This window comes from Zeugodacus cucurbitae, chromosome X, assembly GCF_028554725.1.
Source record: "Zeugodacus cucurbitae isolate PBARC_wt_2022May chromosome X, idZeuCucr1.2, whole genome shotgun sequence".
NCBI lineage: Eukaryota > Metazoa > Arthropoda > Insecta > Diptera > Tephritidae > Zeugodacus > Zeugodacus cucurbitae.
In genome coordinates, this window is record NC_071672.1 from 17356173 (window position 1) to 17378678 (window position 22506).

The following is a 22506-nucleotide window of genomic DNA, read 5'->3' on the forward strand; positions in this document are numbered from 1 at the left end:
GACAAGACAAGACAAGACAAGACAAGACAAGACAAGACAAGACAAGACAAGACAAGACAAGACAAGACAAGACAAGACAAGACAAGACAAGACAAGACAAGACAAGACAAGACAAGACAAGACAAGACAAGACAAGACAAGACAAGACAAAACAACACAACACATGACATGACATGACAGGACAAGACAAGAAAAGACAAGACAAGACAAGACAAGAAAAGACAAGACAAGACAGGACAGGACAGGACAAGACAAGACAAAATAAGACCAGACAAGACAAGACAAGACAAGACAAGACAAGACAAGACAAGACAAGAAAAGACAAGACAAGACAAAACAAGACAAGACAAAACAAGACAAGACAAGACAAGACAAAACAACACAACACATGACATGAAATGACAGGACAAGACAAGAAAAGACAAGACAAGACAAGACAAGAAAAGACAAGACAAGACAAAACAAAACAAGACAAAACAAGACAAGACAAGACAAGACAAGACAAAACAACACAACACATGACATGACATGAAATGACAGGACAAGACAAGAAAAGACAAGACAAGACAAGAAAAGACAAGACAAGACAGGACAGGACAAGACAAGACAAGATAAGACCAGACAAGACAAGACAAGACAAGACAAGACAAGAAAAGACAAGACAACACAAGACAGGACAGGACAAGACAAGACAAAATAAGACCAGACAAGACAAGACAAGACAAGACAAGACAAAACAAGACAAGACAAGACAAGACAAGACAAGACAAAACAACACAACACATGACATAAAATGACAGGACAAGACAAGAAAAGACAAGACAAGACAAGAAAAGACAAGACAAGACAGGACAGGACAAGACAAGACAAGATAAGACCAGACAAGACAAGACAAGACAAGAAAAGAAAAGACAAGACAAGACAAGACAAGACAAGACAAGACAAGACAAGACAAGACAAGACAAGACAACACAACACAACACATGACATGACATGACATGACATGACAAGACAAGACAGGACAAGACAAGACAAGACAAGACAAGACAAGACAAGACAAGACAAGACAAGACAAAACAAGACAAGACAAGACAAGACAAGACAAGACAAAACAAGACAAGACAAGACATGAGAAGAGAAGACAAGACAAGACAAGACAAGACAAGACAAGACAAGACAAGACAAGACAAGACAAGACAAGACAAGACAAGACAAGACAAGACAAGACAAGACAAGACAAGATAAGACAAGACAAGACAAGACAAGACAAGACAAGACAAGACAAGACAAGACAAGACAAGACAAGACAAGACAAGATAAGACAAGACAAGACAAGACAAGACAAGACAAGACAAGACAAGACAAGACAAGACAAGACAAGACAAGACAAGACCAGACATGACAAGACAAGACAAGACAAGACAAGACAAGATAAGACCAGACAAGACAAGACAAGACCAGACATGACAAGACAAGACAAGACAAGACAAGACAAGACCAGACAAGACAAGACAAGGCAACATAAGGCAAGACAAGACAAGACCAGACAAGACAAGACAAGGCAAGATAAGGCAAGACAAGACAAGACAAGACAAGACAAGACAAGACAAGACAAAACAAGACAAGACAAGACAAGACAAGACAAGACATGACAAGACAAAACAACACAACGCACGACATGACAAGACAAGACATGACATGACAAGCCAAAACAAGACAAGACAAAACAACACAACGCACGACATGACATGACAAGACAAGACAAGACAAGACAAGACAAGACTAGACAAGACAAGACAAGACAAGACAAGACAAGACAAGACAAGATAAGACAAGACAAAACAAGACAAGACAAGACAAGACAAGACAAGACAAGACAAGACTAGACAAGACAAGACAAGACAAGACAAGACAAGACAAGACAAGACAAGATAAGACAAGACAAAACAAGACAAGACAAGACAAGACAAGACAAGACAAGACAAGACAAGACAAGACAAGACAAGACAAGACAAGACAAGACAAGACAAGACAAAACAACACAACACACGACATGACATCACAAGACAAGACAAGACAAGACAAGACAAGACAAGACAAGACAAGACAAGACAAGACAAGACAAGACAAGACAAGACAAGACAAGACAAGACAAGACAAGACAAGACAAGACAAAACAACACAACACATGACATGAAATGACAGGACAAGACAAGAAAAGACAAGACAAGACAAGAAAAGACAAGACAAGACAGGACAGGACAAGACAAGACAAGATAAGACCAGACAAGACAAGACAAGACAAGACAAGACAAGAAAAGACAAGACAAGACAAGACAGGACAGGACAAGACAAGACAAAATAAGACCAGACAAGACAAGACAAAACAAGACAAGACAAAACAAGACAAGACAAGACAAGACAAGACAAGACAAAACAACACAACACATGACATAAAATGACAGGACAAGACAAGAAAAGACAAGACAAGACAAGAAAAGACAAGACAAGACAGGACAGGACAAGACAAGACAAGATAAGACCAGACAAGACAAGACAAGACAAGAAAAGAAAAGACAAGACAAGACAAGACAAGACAAGACAAGACAAGACAACACAACACAACACATGACATGACATGACATGACATGACAAGACAAGACAGGACAAGACAAGACAAGACAAGACAAGACAAGACAAGACAAGACAAGACAAGACAAAACAAGACAAGACAAGACAAGACAAGACAAGACAAGACAAAACAAGACAAGACAAGACATGAGAAGAGAAGACAAGACAAGACAAGACAAGACAAGACAAGACAAGACAAGACAAGACAAGACAAGACAAGACAAGACAAGACAAGACAAGACAAGACAAGACAAGACAAGACAAGACAAGATAAGACAAGACAAGACAAGACAAGACAAGACAAGACAAGACAAGACAAGACAAGACAAGACAAGACAAGATAAGACAAGACAAGACAAGACAAGACAAGACAAGACAAGACAAGACAAGACATGACAAGACAAGACAAGACAAGACAAGACAAGATAAGACCAGACAAGACAAGACAAGACCAGACATGACAAGACAAGACAAGACAAGACAAGACAAGACAAGACCAGACAAGACAAGACAAGGCAACATAAGGCAAGACAAGACAAGACCAGACAAGACAAGACAAGGCAAGATAAGGCAAGACAAGACAAGACAAGACAAGACAAGACAAGACAAGACAAGACAAGACAAGACAAGACAAGACAAGACAAGACAAGACAAGACAAGACAAGACAAGACATGACAAGACAAAACAAGACAAGACAAAACAACACAACGCACGACATGACAAGACAAGACATGACATGACAAGCCAAAACAAGACAAGACAAAACAACACAACGCACGACATGACATGACAAGACAAGACAAGACAAGACAAGACAAGACTAGACAAGACAAGACAAGACAAGACAAGACAAGACAAGACAAGATAAGACAAGACAAAACAAGACAAGACAAGACAAGACAAGACAAGACAAGACAAGACAAGACAAAACAACACAACACACGACATGACATCACAAGACAAGACAAGACAAGACAAGACAAGACAAAACAAGACAAGACAAGACAAGACAAGACAAGATAAGACCAGACAAGACAAGACAAGACAAGACCAGACATGACAAGACAAGACAAGACAAGACAAGACAAGACAAGACAAGACAAGACAAGACAAGACAAGACAAGACAAGACAAGACAAGACCAGACAAGACAAGACAAGACAAGACAAGACAAGACAAGACAAGACAAGACAAGACAAGACAAGACAAGACAAGACAAGACAAGACAAGACAAGACAAGACAAGACAAGACAAGACAAGACAAGACAAGACAAGACAAGACAAGACAAGACAAAACAAGACAAGACAAGACAAGACAAGACAAGACAAGACAAGACAACACAACACAACACACGACATGACATGACATGACATGACATGACAAGACAAAACAAGACAACACAACACAACACACGACATGACATGACATGACATGACATGACAAGACATTACAAGACAAGACAGGACAGGACAGGACAAGACAAGACCAGACAAGACAAGACAAGGCAAGATAAGGCAAGACAAGACAAGACAAGACAAGACAAGACAAGACAAGACAAGACAAGACAAGACAAGACAAGACAAGACAAGACAAGACAAGACATGACAAGACAAGACAAGACAAGACAAGACAAGACAAGACAAGACCAAACAAGACAAGACAAGGCAAGACAAGACAAGACAAGACAAGACAAGACAAGACAAGACAAGACAAGACAAGACAAGACAAGACAAGACAAGACAAGACAAGACAAGACAAGACAAGGCAAGATAAGGCAAGACAAGACAAGACAAGACAAGACAAGACAAGACAAGACAAGACAAGACAAGACAAGACAAGACAAGACAAGACAAGACATGACAAGACAAGACAAGACAAGACAAGACAAGTCAAGACAAGACAAGACCAGACAAAACAAGACAAGACAAGACAAGACAAGACAAGACAAGACAAGACAAGACAAGACAAGACAAGACAAGACAAGACAAGACAAGACAAGACAAGACAAGACAAGACAAGACAAGACAAGACAAAACAAGACAAGACAAGACAAGGCAAGACAAGACATGACAAGACAAGACAAGACAAGACAAGACAAGACAAAACAAGACAAGACAAGACAAGACAAGATAAGGCAAGACAAGACAAGACAAGACAAGACAAGACAAGACAAGACAAGACAAGACAAGACAAGACAAGACAAGACAAGACAAGACAAGACAAGACAAGACAAGACAAGACAAGACAAGACAAGACAAGACAAGACAAGACAAGACAAGACAAGACAAGACAAGACAAGACAAGACAAGACAAGACAAGACAAGACAAGACAAGACAAGACAAGACAAGACAAGACAAGACAAGACAAGACAAGACAAGTCAAGTCAAGACAAGACATGACAAGAAAAAACAAGACAAGACAAGACAAGACAAGACAAGACAAGACATGACAAGACAAAACAAGACAAGACAAGACAAGACAAGACAAGACAAGACATGACATGACATGACAAGACAAAACAAGACAACACAACACAACACACGACATGACATGACATGACATGACATGACAAGACATTACAAGACAAGACAGGACAGGACAGGACAAGACAAGACAAGACAAGACAAGACAAGACAAGACAAGACAAGACAAGACAAGACAAGACAAGACAAGACAAGTCAAGACAAGACATGACAAGACAAAACAAGACAAGACAAGACAAGACAAAACAAGACAAGACAAGACAAGACAAGACAAGACAAGACATGACATGACATGACAAGACAAAATAAGACAACACAACACAACACACGACATGACATGACATGACATGACAAGACAAAACAAGACAACACAACACAACACACGACATGACATGACATGACATGACATGACAAGACATGACAAGACAAGACAGGACAGGACAGGACAAGACAAGACCAGACAAGACAAGGCAAGGTAAGATAAGGCAAGACAAGACAAGACAAGACAAGACAAGACAAGACAAGACAAGACAAGACAAGACAAGACAAGACAAGACAAGACAAGACAAGACAAGACAAGACAAGACAAGACATGACAATACAAGACAAGACAAGACAAGAGAAGACAAGACAAGACCAGACAAGACAAGACAAGGCAAGCTAAGGCAAGACAAGACAAGACAAGACAAGACAAGACAAGACATGACAAGACAAGACAAGACAAGACAAGACAAGACCAGACAAGACAAGACAAGACATGACATGACAAGACAAAACAAGACAAGACAAAACAACACAACACACGACATGACATGACATGACAAGACAAGACAAGACAATACAATATAAGACATGACAATACACAACAAGACAAGACAAAACAACACAACACACGACATGACAAGACAAGACAAGACAAGACAAAGCAACACAAGACACGACATGACATGACATGACAAGACAAGACAAAACAACACAAGACAAGACAAAACAACACAACACACGACAAGACAAGACAAGACAAGACAAGACAAGACAAGACAAGACAAGACAAGACAAGACAAGACAAGACAAGACAAGACAAGACAAGACAAGACAAGACAAGACATGACAAGACAAAACAAGACAAGACAAGATAAAACAACACAACACACGATATGACAAGGCAAGACAAGACAGGACAAAGCAGCACAAGACAAAACAACACAACATGACATGACAAGACAAGACAGGACAAAGCAGCACAAGACAAAACAACACAACATACGACATGACATGACAAGACAAGACAAGACAATATAAGACATGACAATACACAACAAGACAAGACAAAACAGCACAACACACGACAAGACAAGACAAGACAAGACAAGACATGACATGACAAGACAAGATAAGACATGACAACACAAGACAAGACAAGACAAGACAAGACAAGACAAGACAAAACAAGACAAGACAAGACAAGGCAAGACAATATAAGACATGACAAGACAAGACAAGACAAGACAAGACATGACAAGACAAGACAAGACAAGACAAAACAAGACAAGACAAGACAAGACAAGACAAGACCAGACAAGACAAGGCAAGGCAAGACAAGGCAAGATAAGGCAAGACAAGACAAGACAAGACAAGACAAGACAAGACAAGACAAGACAAGACAAGACAAGACAAGACAAGACAAGACAAGACAAGACAAGACAAGACAAGACAAGACAAGACAAGACAAGACAAGACAAGACAAGACAAGACAAGACAAGACAAGACAAGACAAGACAAGACAAGACAAGACAAGACAAGACAAGACAAGACAAGACAAGACAAGACAAGACAAGACAAGACAAGACAAGACAAGACAAGACAAGACAAGACAAGACAAGACAAGACAAGACAAGACAAGACAAGACAAGACAAGACAAGACAAGACAAGTCAAGACAAGACATGACAAGACAAAACAAGACAAGACAAGACAAGACAAAACAAGACAAGACAAGACAAGACAAGACAAGACAAGACAAGACATGACATGACATGGCAAGACAAAATAAGACAACACAACACAACACACGACATGACATGACATGACATGACAAGACAAAACAAGACAACACAACACAACACACGACATGACATGACATGACATGACATGACAAGACATGACAAGACAAGACAGGACAGGACAGGACAAGACAAGACCAGACAAGACAAGGCAAGGTAAGATAAGGCAAGACAAGACAAGACAAGACAAGACAAGACAAGACAAGACAAGACAAGACAAGACAAGACAAGACAAGACAAGACAAGACAAGACAAGACAAGACAAGACAAGACAAGACAAGACAAGACAAGACATGACAATACAAGACAAGACAAGACAAGAGAAGACAAGACAAGACCAGACAAGACAAGACAAGGCAAGCTAAGGCAAGACAAGACAAGACAAGACAAGACAAGACATGACAAGACAAGACAAGACAAGACAAGACAAGACAAGACCAGACAAGACAAGACAAGACATGACATGGCAAGACAAAACAAGACAAGACAAAACAACACAACACACGACATGACATGACATGACAAGACAAGACAAGACAATACAATATAAGACATTACAATACACAACAAGACAAGACAAAACAACACAACACACGACATGACAAGACAAGACAAGACAAGACAAAGCAACACAAGACACGACATGACATGACATGACAAGACAAGACAAAACAACACAAGACAAGACAAAACAACACAACACACGACAAGACAAGACAAGACAAGACAAGACAAGACAAGACAAGACAAGACAAGACAAGACAAGACAAGACATGAAAAGACAAAACAAGACAAGACAAGACAAAACAACACAACACACGATATGACAAGGCAAGACAAGACAGGACAAAGCAGCACAAGACAAAACAACACAACATGACATGACAAGACAAGACAGGACAAAGCAGCACAAGACAAAACAACACAACATACGACATGACATGACAAGACAAGACAAGACAATATAAGACAAGACAAGACAAAACAAGACCAGACAAAACAACACAACATACGACATGACAAGACAAAACAACACAACACACGACATGACATGACATGACAAGACAAGACAAGACAATACAATATAAGACATGACAATACACAACAAGACAAGACAAAACAACACAACACACGACATGACAAGACAAGACAAGACAAGACAAAGCAACACAAGACACGACATGACATGACATGACAAGACAAGACAAAACAACACAAGACAAGACAAAACAACACAACACACGACAAGACAAGACAAGACAAGACAAGACAAGACAAGACAAGACAAGACAAGACAAGACAAGACAAGACAAGACAAGACAAGACAAGACAAGACATGACAAGACAAAACAAGACAAGACAAGACAAAACAACACAACACACGATATGACAAGGCAAGACAAGACAGGACAAAGCAGCACAAGACAAAACAACACAACATGACATGACAGGACAAGACAGGACAAAGCAGCACAAGACAAAACAACACAACATACGACATGACATGACAAGACAAGACAAGACAATATAAGACATGACAATACACAACAAGACAAGACAAGACAAGACAACACACGACATGACAAGACAAGACAAGACAAGACAAGACAAGACAAGACAAGACAACACACGACAAGACAAGACAAGACAAGACAAGACATGACATGACAAGACAAGATAAGACATGACAACACAAGACAAGACAAAACAACACAACACACGACATGACAAGACAAGACAAGACAAGACAAGACAAGACAAGACAAGACAAAACAACACAACATGACATGACAAGACAAGACAGGACAAAGCAGCACAAGACAAAACAACACAACACACGACATGACATGACATGACAAGACAAGACAAGACAAGACAATATAAGACATGACAATACACAACAAGACAAGACAAAACAACACAACACACGACATGACAAGACAAGACAAGACAAGACAAGACAAAGCAACACAAGACACGACATGACATGACATGACAAGACAAGACAAAACAACACAACACACGACATGACATAACATGAGAAAACAAGACAATACAAGACAAAGCAAAACAAGACAAGACAAGACAAGACATGACAAGACAAGACAAGACCAGACAAGACAAGACAAGGCAAGATAAGGCAAGACAAGACAAGACAAGACAAGACAGGACAGGACAGGACAGGACAAGACAAGACAAGACAAGACAAGACAAGACGAGACAAAACAACACAACACACGACATGACAAGACAAGACAAGACAAGAGAAGACAAGACAAGACAAAACAACACAGCACACGACATGACATCACAACACAAGACAAGACAAGACAAAACAACACAACACACGACATGACAAGACAAGACAGGACAAAGCAGCACAAGACAAAACAACACAACATACGACATGACATGACAAGACAAGACAAGACAAGACAATATAAGACATGACAATACACAACAAGACAAGACAAAACAACACAACACACGACATGACAAGACAAGACAAGACAAGACAAGACAAGACAAAGAAAAAAAAAGACAAGACAAGACAAGACAAGACAAGACAAGACAAGACAAGACAAGGCAAGACAAGACAAGACAAGACAAGACAAGACAAGACAAGACAAGACAAGACAAGACAAGACAAGACAAGACAAGACAAGACAAGACAAGACAAGACAAGACAAGACAAGACAAGACAAGACAAGACAAGACAAGACAAGACAAGACAAGACAAGACAAGACAAGACAAGACAAGACAAGACAAGACAAGACAAGACAAGACAAGACAAGACAAGACAAGACAAGACAAGACAAGACAAGACAAGACAAGACAAGACAAGACAAGACAAGACAAGACAAGACAAGACAAGACAAGACAAGACAAGACAAGACAAGACAAGACAAGACAAGACAAGACAAGACAAGACAAGACAAGACAAGACAAGACAAGACAAGACAAGACAAGACAAGACAAGACAAGACAAGACAACACAACACAACACACGACAACACACGACATGACATGACATGACAAGACAAGACAAGACAAGACAAGACCAGACAAGACAAGACAAGGCAAGATAAGGCAAGACAAGACAAGACAAAACAAGACATGACAAGACAAGACAAGACAAGACAAGACAAGACAAGACAAGACAAGACAAGACAAGACAAGACAAGACAAGACAAGACAAGACAAGACAAAACAAGACAAAACAAGACAACACAACACAACACACGACAAGACATGACATGACATGACAAGACAAGACAAGACAAGTCAAGACAAGACATGACAAGACAAAACAAGACAAGACAAGACAAGACAAGACAAGACAAGACAAGACAAGACATGACAAGACAAAACAAGACAAGACAAGACAAGACAAGACATGACATGACATGACATGGCAAGACAAAACAAGACAACACAACACAACACACGACATGACATGACATGACAAGACAAGACAAGACAATATAAGACATGACAATACACAACAAGACAAGACAAAACAACACAACACACGACATGACAAGACAAGATAAGACAAGACAGGACAAAGCAGCACAAGACAAAACAACACAACATACGACATGACATGACAAGACAAGACAAGACAAGACAAGACAAGACAAGACAAGACAAGACAAGACAAGACAAGACAAGACAAGACAAGACAAGACAAGACAAGACAAGACAAGACAAGACAAGACAAGACAAGACAAGACAAGACAAGACAAGACAAGACAAGACAAGACAAGACAAGACAAGACAAGACAAGACAAGACAAGACAAGACAAGACAAGACAAGACAAGACAAGACAAGACAAAACAAGACAAGACAAGGCAAGGCAAGACAATATAAGACATGACAAGACAAGACAAGACAAGACAAGACATGACAAGACAAGACAAGACAAGACAAAACAAGACAAGACAAGACAAGACAAGACAAGACCAGACAAGACAAGACAAGGCAAGACAAGGCAAGATAAGGCAAGACAAGACAAGACAAGACAAGACAAGACAAGACAAGACAAGACAAGACAAGACAAGACAAGACAAGACAAGACAAGACAAGACAAGACAAGACAAGACAAGACAAGACAAGACAAGACAAGACAAGACAAGACAAGACAAGACAAGACAAGACAAGACAAGACAAGACAAGACAAGACAAGACAAGACAAGACAAGACAAGTCAAGACAAGACATGACAAGACAAAACAAGACAAGACAAGACAAGACAAAACAAGACAAGACAAGACAAGACAAGACAAGACAAGACATGACATGACATGACAAGACAAAATAAGACAACACAACACAACACACGACATGACATGACATGACATGACAAGACAAAACAAGACAACACAACACAACACACGACATGACATGACATGACATGACATGACAAGACATGACAAGACAAGACAGGACAGGACAGGACAAGACAAGACCAGACAAGACAAGGCAAGGTAAGATAAGGCAAGACAAGACAAGACAAGACAAGACAAGACAAGACAAGACAAGACAAGACAAGACAAGACAAGACAAGACAAGACAAGACAAGACAAGACAAGACAAGACATGACAATACAAGACAAGACAAGACAAGAGAAGACAAGACAAGACCAGACAAGACAAGACAAGGCAAGCTAAGGCAAGACAAGACAAGACAAGACAAGACATGACAAGACAAGACAAGACAAGACAAGACAAGACCAGACAAGACAAGACAAGACATGACATGGCAAGACAAAACAAGACAAGACAAAACAACACAACACACGACATGACATGACATGACAAGACAAGACAAGACAATACAATATAAGACATTACAATACACAACAAGACAAGACAAAACAACACAACACACGACATGACAAGACAAGACAAGACAAGACAAAGCAACACAAGACACGACATGACATGACATGACAAGACAAGACAAAACAACACAAGACAAGACAAAACAACACAACACACGACAAGACAAGACAAGACAAGACAAGACAAGACAAGACAAGACAAGACAAGACAAGACAAGACAAGACATGACAAGACAAAACAAGACAAGACAAGACAAAACAACACAACACACGATATGACAAGGCAAGACAAGACAGGACAAAGCAGCACAAGACAAAACAACACAACATGACATGACAAGACAAGACAGGACAAAGCAGCACAAGACAAAACAACACAACATACGACATGACATGACAAGACAAGACAAGACAATATAAGACAAGACAAGACAAAACAAGACCAGACAAAACAACACAACATACGACATGACAAGACAAAACAACACAACACACGACATGACATGACATGACAAGACAAGACAAGACAATACAATATAAGACATGACAATACACAACAAGACAAGACAAAACAACACAACACACGACATGACAAGACAAGACAAGACAAGACAAAGCAACACAAGACACGACATGACATGACATGACAAGACAAGACAAAACAACACAAGACAAGACAAAACAACACAACACACGACAAGACAAGACAAGACAAGACAAGACAAGACAAGACAAGACAAGACAAGACAAGACAAGACATGACAAGACAAAACAAGACAAGACAAGACAAAACAAGACAAGACAAGACAAGACATGACATGACAAGACAAGACAAGACAAGACAAAACAAGACAAGACAGGATAAAGCAGCACAAGACAAGACAAGGCAAGATAAGGCAAGACAAGACAAGACAAGACAAGACAAGACAAGACAAGACAAGACAAAACAACACAACAAAACACATGACATGACATGACAAGACAAGACAGGACAAGACAAAACAAGACAAGACAAGACAAGACAAGACAAGACAAGACAAGACAAGACAAGACAAGACAAGACAAGACAAGACAAGACAAGACAAGACAAGACAAGACAAGACAAGACAAGACAAGACAAGACAAAACAACACAACACACGACAGGACAAGACAAGACAAGACAAGACAAGACAAGACAAGACAAGACAAGACAAGACAAGACAAGACAAGACAAGACAAGACAAGACAAGACAAGACAAGACAAGACAAGACAAGACAAGACATGACAAGACAAAACAAGACAAGACAAGACAAGACAAGGCAAGACATGACAAGACAAAACAAGACAAGACAAGACAAGACATGACAAGACAAAACAAGACAACACAACACAACACACGACATGACATGACATGACAAGACAAGACAAGACAATATAAGACATGACAATACACAACAAGACAAGACAAAACAACACAACACACGACATGACAAGACAAGACAAGACAAGACAGGACAAAGCAGCACAAGACACGACATGACATGACATGACAAGACAAGACAAAACAACACAAGACAAGACAAAACAACACAACACACGACAAGACAAGACAAGACAAGACAAGACAAGACAAGACAAGACAAGACAAGACAAGACAAGACAAGACAAGACATGACAAGACAAAACAAGACAAGACAAAACAAGACAAGACAAGACAAGACATGACATGACAAGACAAGACAAGACAAGACAAGACAAGACAAGACAAGACAAGACAAGACAAAACAACACAAGACAAGACAAGACAAGACAAGACAAGACAAGACAAGACAAGACAAGACAAGACAAGACAAGACAAGACAAGACAAGACAAGACAAGACAAAACAACACAACACATGACAAGACAAGACAAGACAAGACAAGACAAGACATGACATGGCAAGACAAAACAAGACAAGACATGACAAGACAAGACAAGACAAGACATGACAAGACAAAACAAGACAAGACAAGACAAGACAAGACATGACATGACAAGACAAGACAAGACAACACAACACACGACATGACATGACATGACATGACAAGACAAGACAGGACAGGACAGGACAAGACAAGACAAGACAAGACAAGACAAGACAAGACAAGACAAGACAAGACAAGACAAGACATGACATGACATGACAAGACAAGACAAAACAAGACAAGACAACACAACACACGACATGACATGACATGACAAGACAAGACAAGACAATATAAGACATGACAATACACAACAAGACAAGACAAGACAAGACAAGACAAGACGAGACAAGACAAGACAAGACAAGACAAGACAAGACAAGACAAGACAAGACAAGACAAGACAAGACAAGACAAGACAAGACAAGACAAGACAAGACAAGACAAGACAAGACAAGACAAGACAAGACAAGACAAGACAAGACAAGACAAGACAAGACAAGACAAGACACGACAAGACAAGACAAGACAAGACAAGACAAGACAAGACAAGACAAGACAAGACAAGACAAGACAAGACACGACAAGACAAGACAAGACAAGACAACACAACACACGACATGACATGACATGACATGACATGACAAGACAAGACAGGACAGGACAGGACAAGACAAGATAAGACATGACAAGACAAAGTAAGACAAGACAAAACAACACAACACACGTATGACATGACATGACATGACAAGACAAGACAAGACAAGACAAGACAAGACAAGACAAGACAATACAAGACAAAACAACACAACACACGACATGACATCACAAGACAAGACAAGACAAGACAATATAAGACATGACAAGACAAAACAACACAACACACGACATGACAAGACAAGACAAAGCAACACAAGACACGACATGACATGACATGACAAGACAAGACAAAACAACACAACGCAACACATGACATGACAAGACAAGACAAAGCAACACAAGACAAGACAAGACAAGACAAGACAAGACAAGACAAGACAAGACAAGACAAGACAAGACAAGACAAGACAAGACAAGACAAGACAAGACAAGACAAGACTAGACAAGACAAGGAGAAGACAAGACAAGACAAAACAACACAACACACGACATGACATGACATGACATGACAAGACAAGACAAGACAATATAAGACATGACAATACACAACAAGACAAGACAAAACAACACAACACACGACATGACAAGACAAGACAAGACAATATAAGACATGACAAGACAAGACAAGACAAGACAAGGAGAAGACAAGACAAGACAAAACAACATAACACACGACATGACATTACATGACATGACAAGACAAGACAAGACAATACAATAAAAGACATGACAATACACAACAAGACAAGACAAAACAACACAACACACGACATGACAAGACAAGACAAAGCAACACAAGACAAAACAAGATAAGACAAGACAAAACAAGACAAGATAATATAAGACATGACAAGACGAGACAAGACATGACAAGACAAGACAAGGCATGACAAGATAAGACAAGAAAAGACAAGACAAGACAAGACAAGACAAGACATGACATGACAAGACAAGATAAGACATGACAAAGCAAGACAAGACAACACAACACACGACATGACATGACATGACATGACATGCTAAGACAAGACAAGACAGGACAGGACAGGTCAAGACAAGACAAGACAAGACAAAACAACACAACGCAACACATGAACTGACAAGACAAGACAAAGCAACACAAGACAAGACAAGACAAGACAAGACTAGACAAGACAAGGAGAATACAAGACAAGACAAAACAACACAACACACGACATGACATGACATGACATGACAAGACAAGACAAGACAATATAAGACATGACAATACACAACAATACAAGACAAAACAACACAACACACGACATGACAAGACAAGACAAGACAATATAAGACATGACAAGACATGACAAGACAAGACAAGACAAGACAAGACAAGACAAGACAAGACAAGACAAGACAAGACAAGACAAGACAAGACAAGACAAGACAAGACAAGACAAGACAAGACAAGACAAGACAAGACAAGACAAGACAAGACAAGACAAGGAGAAGACAAGACAAGACAAAACAACATAACACACGACATGACATTACATGACATGACAAGACAAGACAAGACAATAAAAGACATGACAATACACAACAAGACAAGACAAAACAACACAACACACGTATGACATGACATGACAAGACAAAGCAACACAAGACAAGACAAGACAAGACTAGACAAGACAAGGAGAAGACAAGACAAGACAAAACAACACAACACACGACATGACATTACATGACAAAACAAGACAAGACAAAACAACACAACACACGACATGACAAGACAAGACAAGACAAGACAAGACAAGACAAGACAAGACAAGACAAGACTAGACAAGACAAGGAGAAGACAAGACAAGATCAGACCAGACAAGACAAGACAAGGCAAGATAAGGCAAGACAAGACAAGACAAGACAAGACAAGACAAGACAAGACAAGACAAGACAAGACAAGACAAAACAACACAACACAACACATGACATGACATGACAAGACAAGACAGGACAAGACAAAACAAGACAAGACAAAACAACACAACACACGACATGACATCACAAGACAAGACAAGACAATATAAGACAAGACAAGACAAAACAACACAACACACGACATGACAAGACAAGACAAGGAGCAGACAAGACAAGACAAAACAACACAACACACGACATGACATTACATGACAAGACAAGACAAGACAACATAAAACAAGACAAGACAAGACAAGACAAAACAAGACAAGACAAGACAAGACAAGACAAGTCAAGACAAGACATGACAAGACAAAACAAGACAAGACAAGACAAGACAAGACAAGACATGACAAAACAAGACAAGACAAGACAAGACATGACATGACATGACATGGCAAGACAAAACAAGACAACACAACACAACACACGACATGACATGACTTGACAAGACAAGACAAGACAAGACAAAATAAGACAAGACAAGACAAGACAAGACAAGACAAGACAAGACAAGACAAGACAAGACAATATAAGACATGACAATACACAACAAGACAAGACAAAACAACACAACACACGACATTACAAGACAAGACAATATAAGACATGACAAGACAAGACAAGACAAGACAAGACAAGACAAGACAAGACAAGACAAGACAAGACAAGGCAAGACAAGACAAGACAAGACAAGACAAGACTAGACAAGACAAGGAGAAGACAAGACAAGACAAAAAAACATAACACACGACATGACATTACATGACATGACAAGACAAGACAAGACAAGACAATACAATAAAAGACATGACAATACACAACAAGACAAGACAAAACAACACAACACACGACATGACAAGACAAGACAAAGCAACACAAGACAAAACAAGACAAGACAAGACAAAACAAGACAAGACAATATAAGACATGACAAGACAAGACAAGACATGACAAGACAAGACAAGACATGACAAGATAAGACAAGACAAGACAAAACAACACAACACACGACATGACAAGACAAGACAAAGCAACACAAGACACGACATGACATGACATGACAAGACAAGACGAAACAACACAACGCAACACATGACATGACAAGACAAGACAAAGCAACACAAGACAAGACAAGACAAGACAAGACAAGACAAAGCAACACAAGACAAGACAAGACAAGACAAGACAAGACAAGACAAGACAAGACAAGACAAGACAAGACAAGACAAGACAAGACAAGACAAGACAAGACAAGACAAGACAAGACAAGACAAGACAAGACAAGACAAGACAAGACAAGACAAGACAAGACTAGACAAGACAAGGAGAAGACAAGACAAGACAAAACAACACAACACACGACATGACAAGACAAGACAAGACAAGACAAGACAAGACAAGACAAGACAAGACAAGACAAGACAAGACAAGACAAGACAAGACAAGACAAGACAAGACAAGACAAGACAAGACAAGACTAGACAAGACAAGGAGAAGACAAGACAAGACCAGACCAGACAAGACAAGACAAGGCAAGATAAGGCAAGACAAGACAAGACAAGACAAGACAAGACAAGACAAAACGAAACAACACAACACAACACATGACATGACATGACAAGCCAAGACAGGACAAGACAAAACAAGACAAGACAAAACAACACAACACACGACATGACATCACAAGACAAGACAAGACAATATAAGACAAGACAAGACAAAACAACACAACACAAGACAAGACAAGACAAGACAAGACAAGACTAGACAAGACAAGGAGAAGACAAGACAAGACCAGACCAGACAAGACAAGACAAGGCAAGATAAGGCAAGACAAGACAAGACAAGACAAGACAAGACAAGACAAGACAAGACAAGACCAGACCAGACAAGACAAGACAAGGCAAGATAAGGCAAGACAAGACAAGACAAGACAAGACAAGACAAGACAAGACAAGACAAGACAAGACAAGACAAGACAAGACAAGACAAAACAAAACAACACAACACAACACATGACATGACATGACAAGCCAAGGCAGGACAAGACAAGACAAGACAAGACAAGACAAGACAAGACAAGACAAGACAAGACAAGACAAGACAAGACAAGACTAGACAAGACAAGGAGAAGACAAGACAAGACAAAACAACACAACACACGACATGACATGACATGACATGACAAGACAAGACAAGACAATATAAGACATGACAATACACAACAAGACAAGACAAAACAACACAACACACGACATGACAGGGCAAGACAAGATAAGGCATGACAAGACAAAATAAGACAAGACAAAACAACACAACACACGTGTGACATGACATGACATGACATGACAAGACAAGACAAGACAAGACAAGACAAGACAAGACAAAACAAGACAAGACAAGACAAGACAAGACAATACAAGACAAAACAACACAACACACGACATGACATCACAAGACAAGACAAGACAAGACAATATAAGACATGACAAGACAAAACAACACAACACACGACATGACAAGACAAGACAAAGCAACACAAGACACGACATGACATGACATGACAAGACAAGACAAAACAACACAACGCAACACATGACATGACAAGACAAGACAAAGCAACACAAGACAAGACAAGACAAGACATGACAAGACAAAACAAGACAAGACAAGACAAGACAAGACATGACATGACATGACAAGACAAGACAACACAACACACGACATGACATGACATGACATGACAAGGCAAGACAGGACAGGACAGGACAAGACAAGACCAGACAAGACAAGACAAGGCAAGATAAGGCAAGACAAGACAAGACAAGACAAGACAAGACAAGACAAGACAACACAACACAACACATGACATGACATGACAAGCCAAGACAGGACAAGACAAGACAAGACAAGACAAGACAAGACAAGACAAGACAAGACAAGACAAGACAAGACAAGACAAGACAAGACAAGACAAGACAAGACAAGACATGACATCACAAGACAAGACAAGACAAGACAGGACAGGACAAGACAAGATAAGACATGACAAGACAAAGTAAGACAAGACAAAACAAGACAAGACAAGACAAGACAAGACAAGACAAGACAAGACAAGACAAGACAAGACAAGACAAGACATGACATCACAAGACAAGACAAGACAAGACAAGACAAAACAACACAACACACGACATGACATCACAAGACAAGACAAGACAAGACAAGACAAGACAAGACAAGACAAGACAAGACAAGACAAGACAAGACAAGACAAGACAAGACAAGACAAGACAAGACAAAACAAGACAAGACAAGACAAGACATGACAAGACATGACAAGACCAGACCAGACAAGACAAGACAAGGCAAGATAAGGCAAGACAAGACAAGACAAGACAAGACAAGACAAGACAAGACAAGACCAGACCAGACAAGACAAGACAAGACAAGACAAGACAAGACAAAACAACACAACACAACACATGACATGACATGACAAGACAAGACAAGACAAGACAAGACAAGACAAGACAAGACAAAACAAAACAACACAACACAACACATGACATGACATGACAAGCCAAGACAGGACAAGACAAGACAAGACAAGACAAGACAAGACAAGACAAGACAAGACAAGACAAGACAAGACAAGACAAGACTAGACAAGACAAGGAGAAGACAAGACAAGACAAAACAACACAACACACGACATGACATGACATGACATGACAAGACAAGACAAGACAATATAAGATATGACAATACACAACAAGACAAGACAAAACAACACAACACACGACATGACAGGGCAAGACAAGATAAGACAAGACAAGACAAGACAAGACAAGACAAGACAAGACAAGACAAGACAAGACAAGACAAGACAAGACAAGACAAGACAAGACAAGACAAGACAAGACAAGACAAGACAAGACAAGACAAGACAAGACAAGACAAGACAAGACAAGACAAGACAAGACAAGACAAGACAAGACAAGACAAGACAAGACAAGACAAGACAAGACAAGACAAGACAAGACAAGACAACACAACACACGTGTGACATGACATGACATGACATGACAAGACAAGACAAGACAAGACAAGACAAGACAAGACAAAACAAGACAAGACAAGACAAGACAAGACAATACAAGACAAAACAACACAACACACGACATGACATCACAAGACAAGACAAGACAAGACAAAACAAGACAAGACAAGACAAGACAAGACAAGACAAAACAAGACAAGACAAGACAAGACAAAGCAACACAAGACACGACATGACATGACAAGACAAGACAAGACAAGACATGACAAGACATGACAAGACAAGACAAGACAAGACAAGACAAGACAAGACAAGACAAGACAAGACAAGACAAGACCAGACAAGACAAGACAAGGCAAGATAAGGCAAGACAAGACAAGACAAGACAAGACAAGACAAGACAAGACAAGACAAAACAACACAACACAACACATGACATGACATGACAAGACAAGACAAGACAAGACAAGACAAGACAAAACAAGACAAGACAAGACAAGACAAGACAATACAAGACAAAACAACACAACACACGACATGACATCACAAGACAAGACAAGACAAGACAAGACAATATAAGACATGACAAGACAAAACAACACAACACACGACATGACAAGACAAGACAAAGCAACACAAGACACGACATGACATGACATGACAAGACAAGACAAAACAACACAACGCAACACATGACATGACAAGACAAGACAAAGCAACACAAGACAAGACAAGACAAGACATGACAAGACAAAACAAGACAAGACAAGACAAGACAAGACATGACATGACATGACAAGACAAGACAACACAACACACGACATGACATGACATGACATGACAAGGCAAGACAGGACAGGACAGGACAAGACAAGACCAGACAAGACAAGACAAGGCAAGATAAGGCAAGACAAGACAAGACAAGACAAGACAAGACAAGACAAGACAAGACAAGACAAGACAAGACAAGACAAGACATGACAAGACAAGACAAGACAAGACAAGACAAGACAAGACAAGACAAGACAAGACAAGACAAGACAAGACAAGACAAGACAAGACAAGACAAGACAAGACAAGACAAGACAAGACAAGACAAGACAAGACAAGACAAGACAAGACAAGACAAGACATGACATCACAAGACAAGACAAGACAAGACAGGACAGGACAAGACAAGATAAGACATGACAAGACAAAGTAAGACAAGACAAAACAAGACAAGACAAGACAAGACAAGACAAGACAAGACAAGACAAGACAAGACAAGACAAGACATGACATCACAAGACATGACATCACAAGACAAGACAAGACAAGACAAGACAAAACAACACAACACACGACATGACATCACAAGACAAGACAAGACAAGACAAGACAAGACAAGACAAGACAAGACAAGACAAGACAAGACAAGACAAGACAAGACAAGACAAGACAAGACAAAACAAGACAAGACAAGACAAGACAAGACAAGACAAAACAAGACAAGACAAGACAAGACAAAGCAACACAAGACACGACATGACATGACAAGACAAGACAAGACAAGACATGACAAGACATGACAAGACAAGACAAGACAAGACAAGACAAGACAAGACAAGACAAGACAAGACAAGACAAGACCAGACAAGACAAGACAAGGCAAGATAAGGCAAGACAAGACAAGACAAGACAAGACAAGACAAGACAAGACAAAACAACACAACACAACACATGACATGACATGACAAGACAAGACAGGACAAGACAAAACAAGACAAGACAAAACAACACAACACACGACATGACATCACAAGTAAAGACATGACAAGACAAAACAAGACAAGACAAGACAAGACATGACAAGACAAGACAAA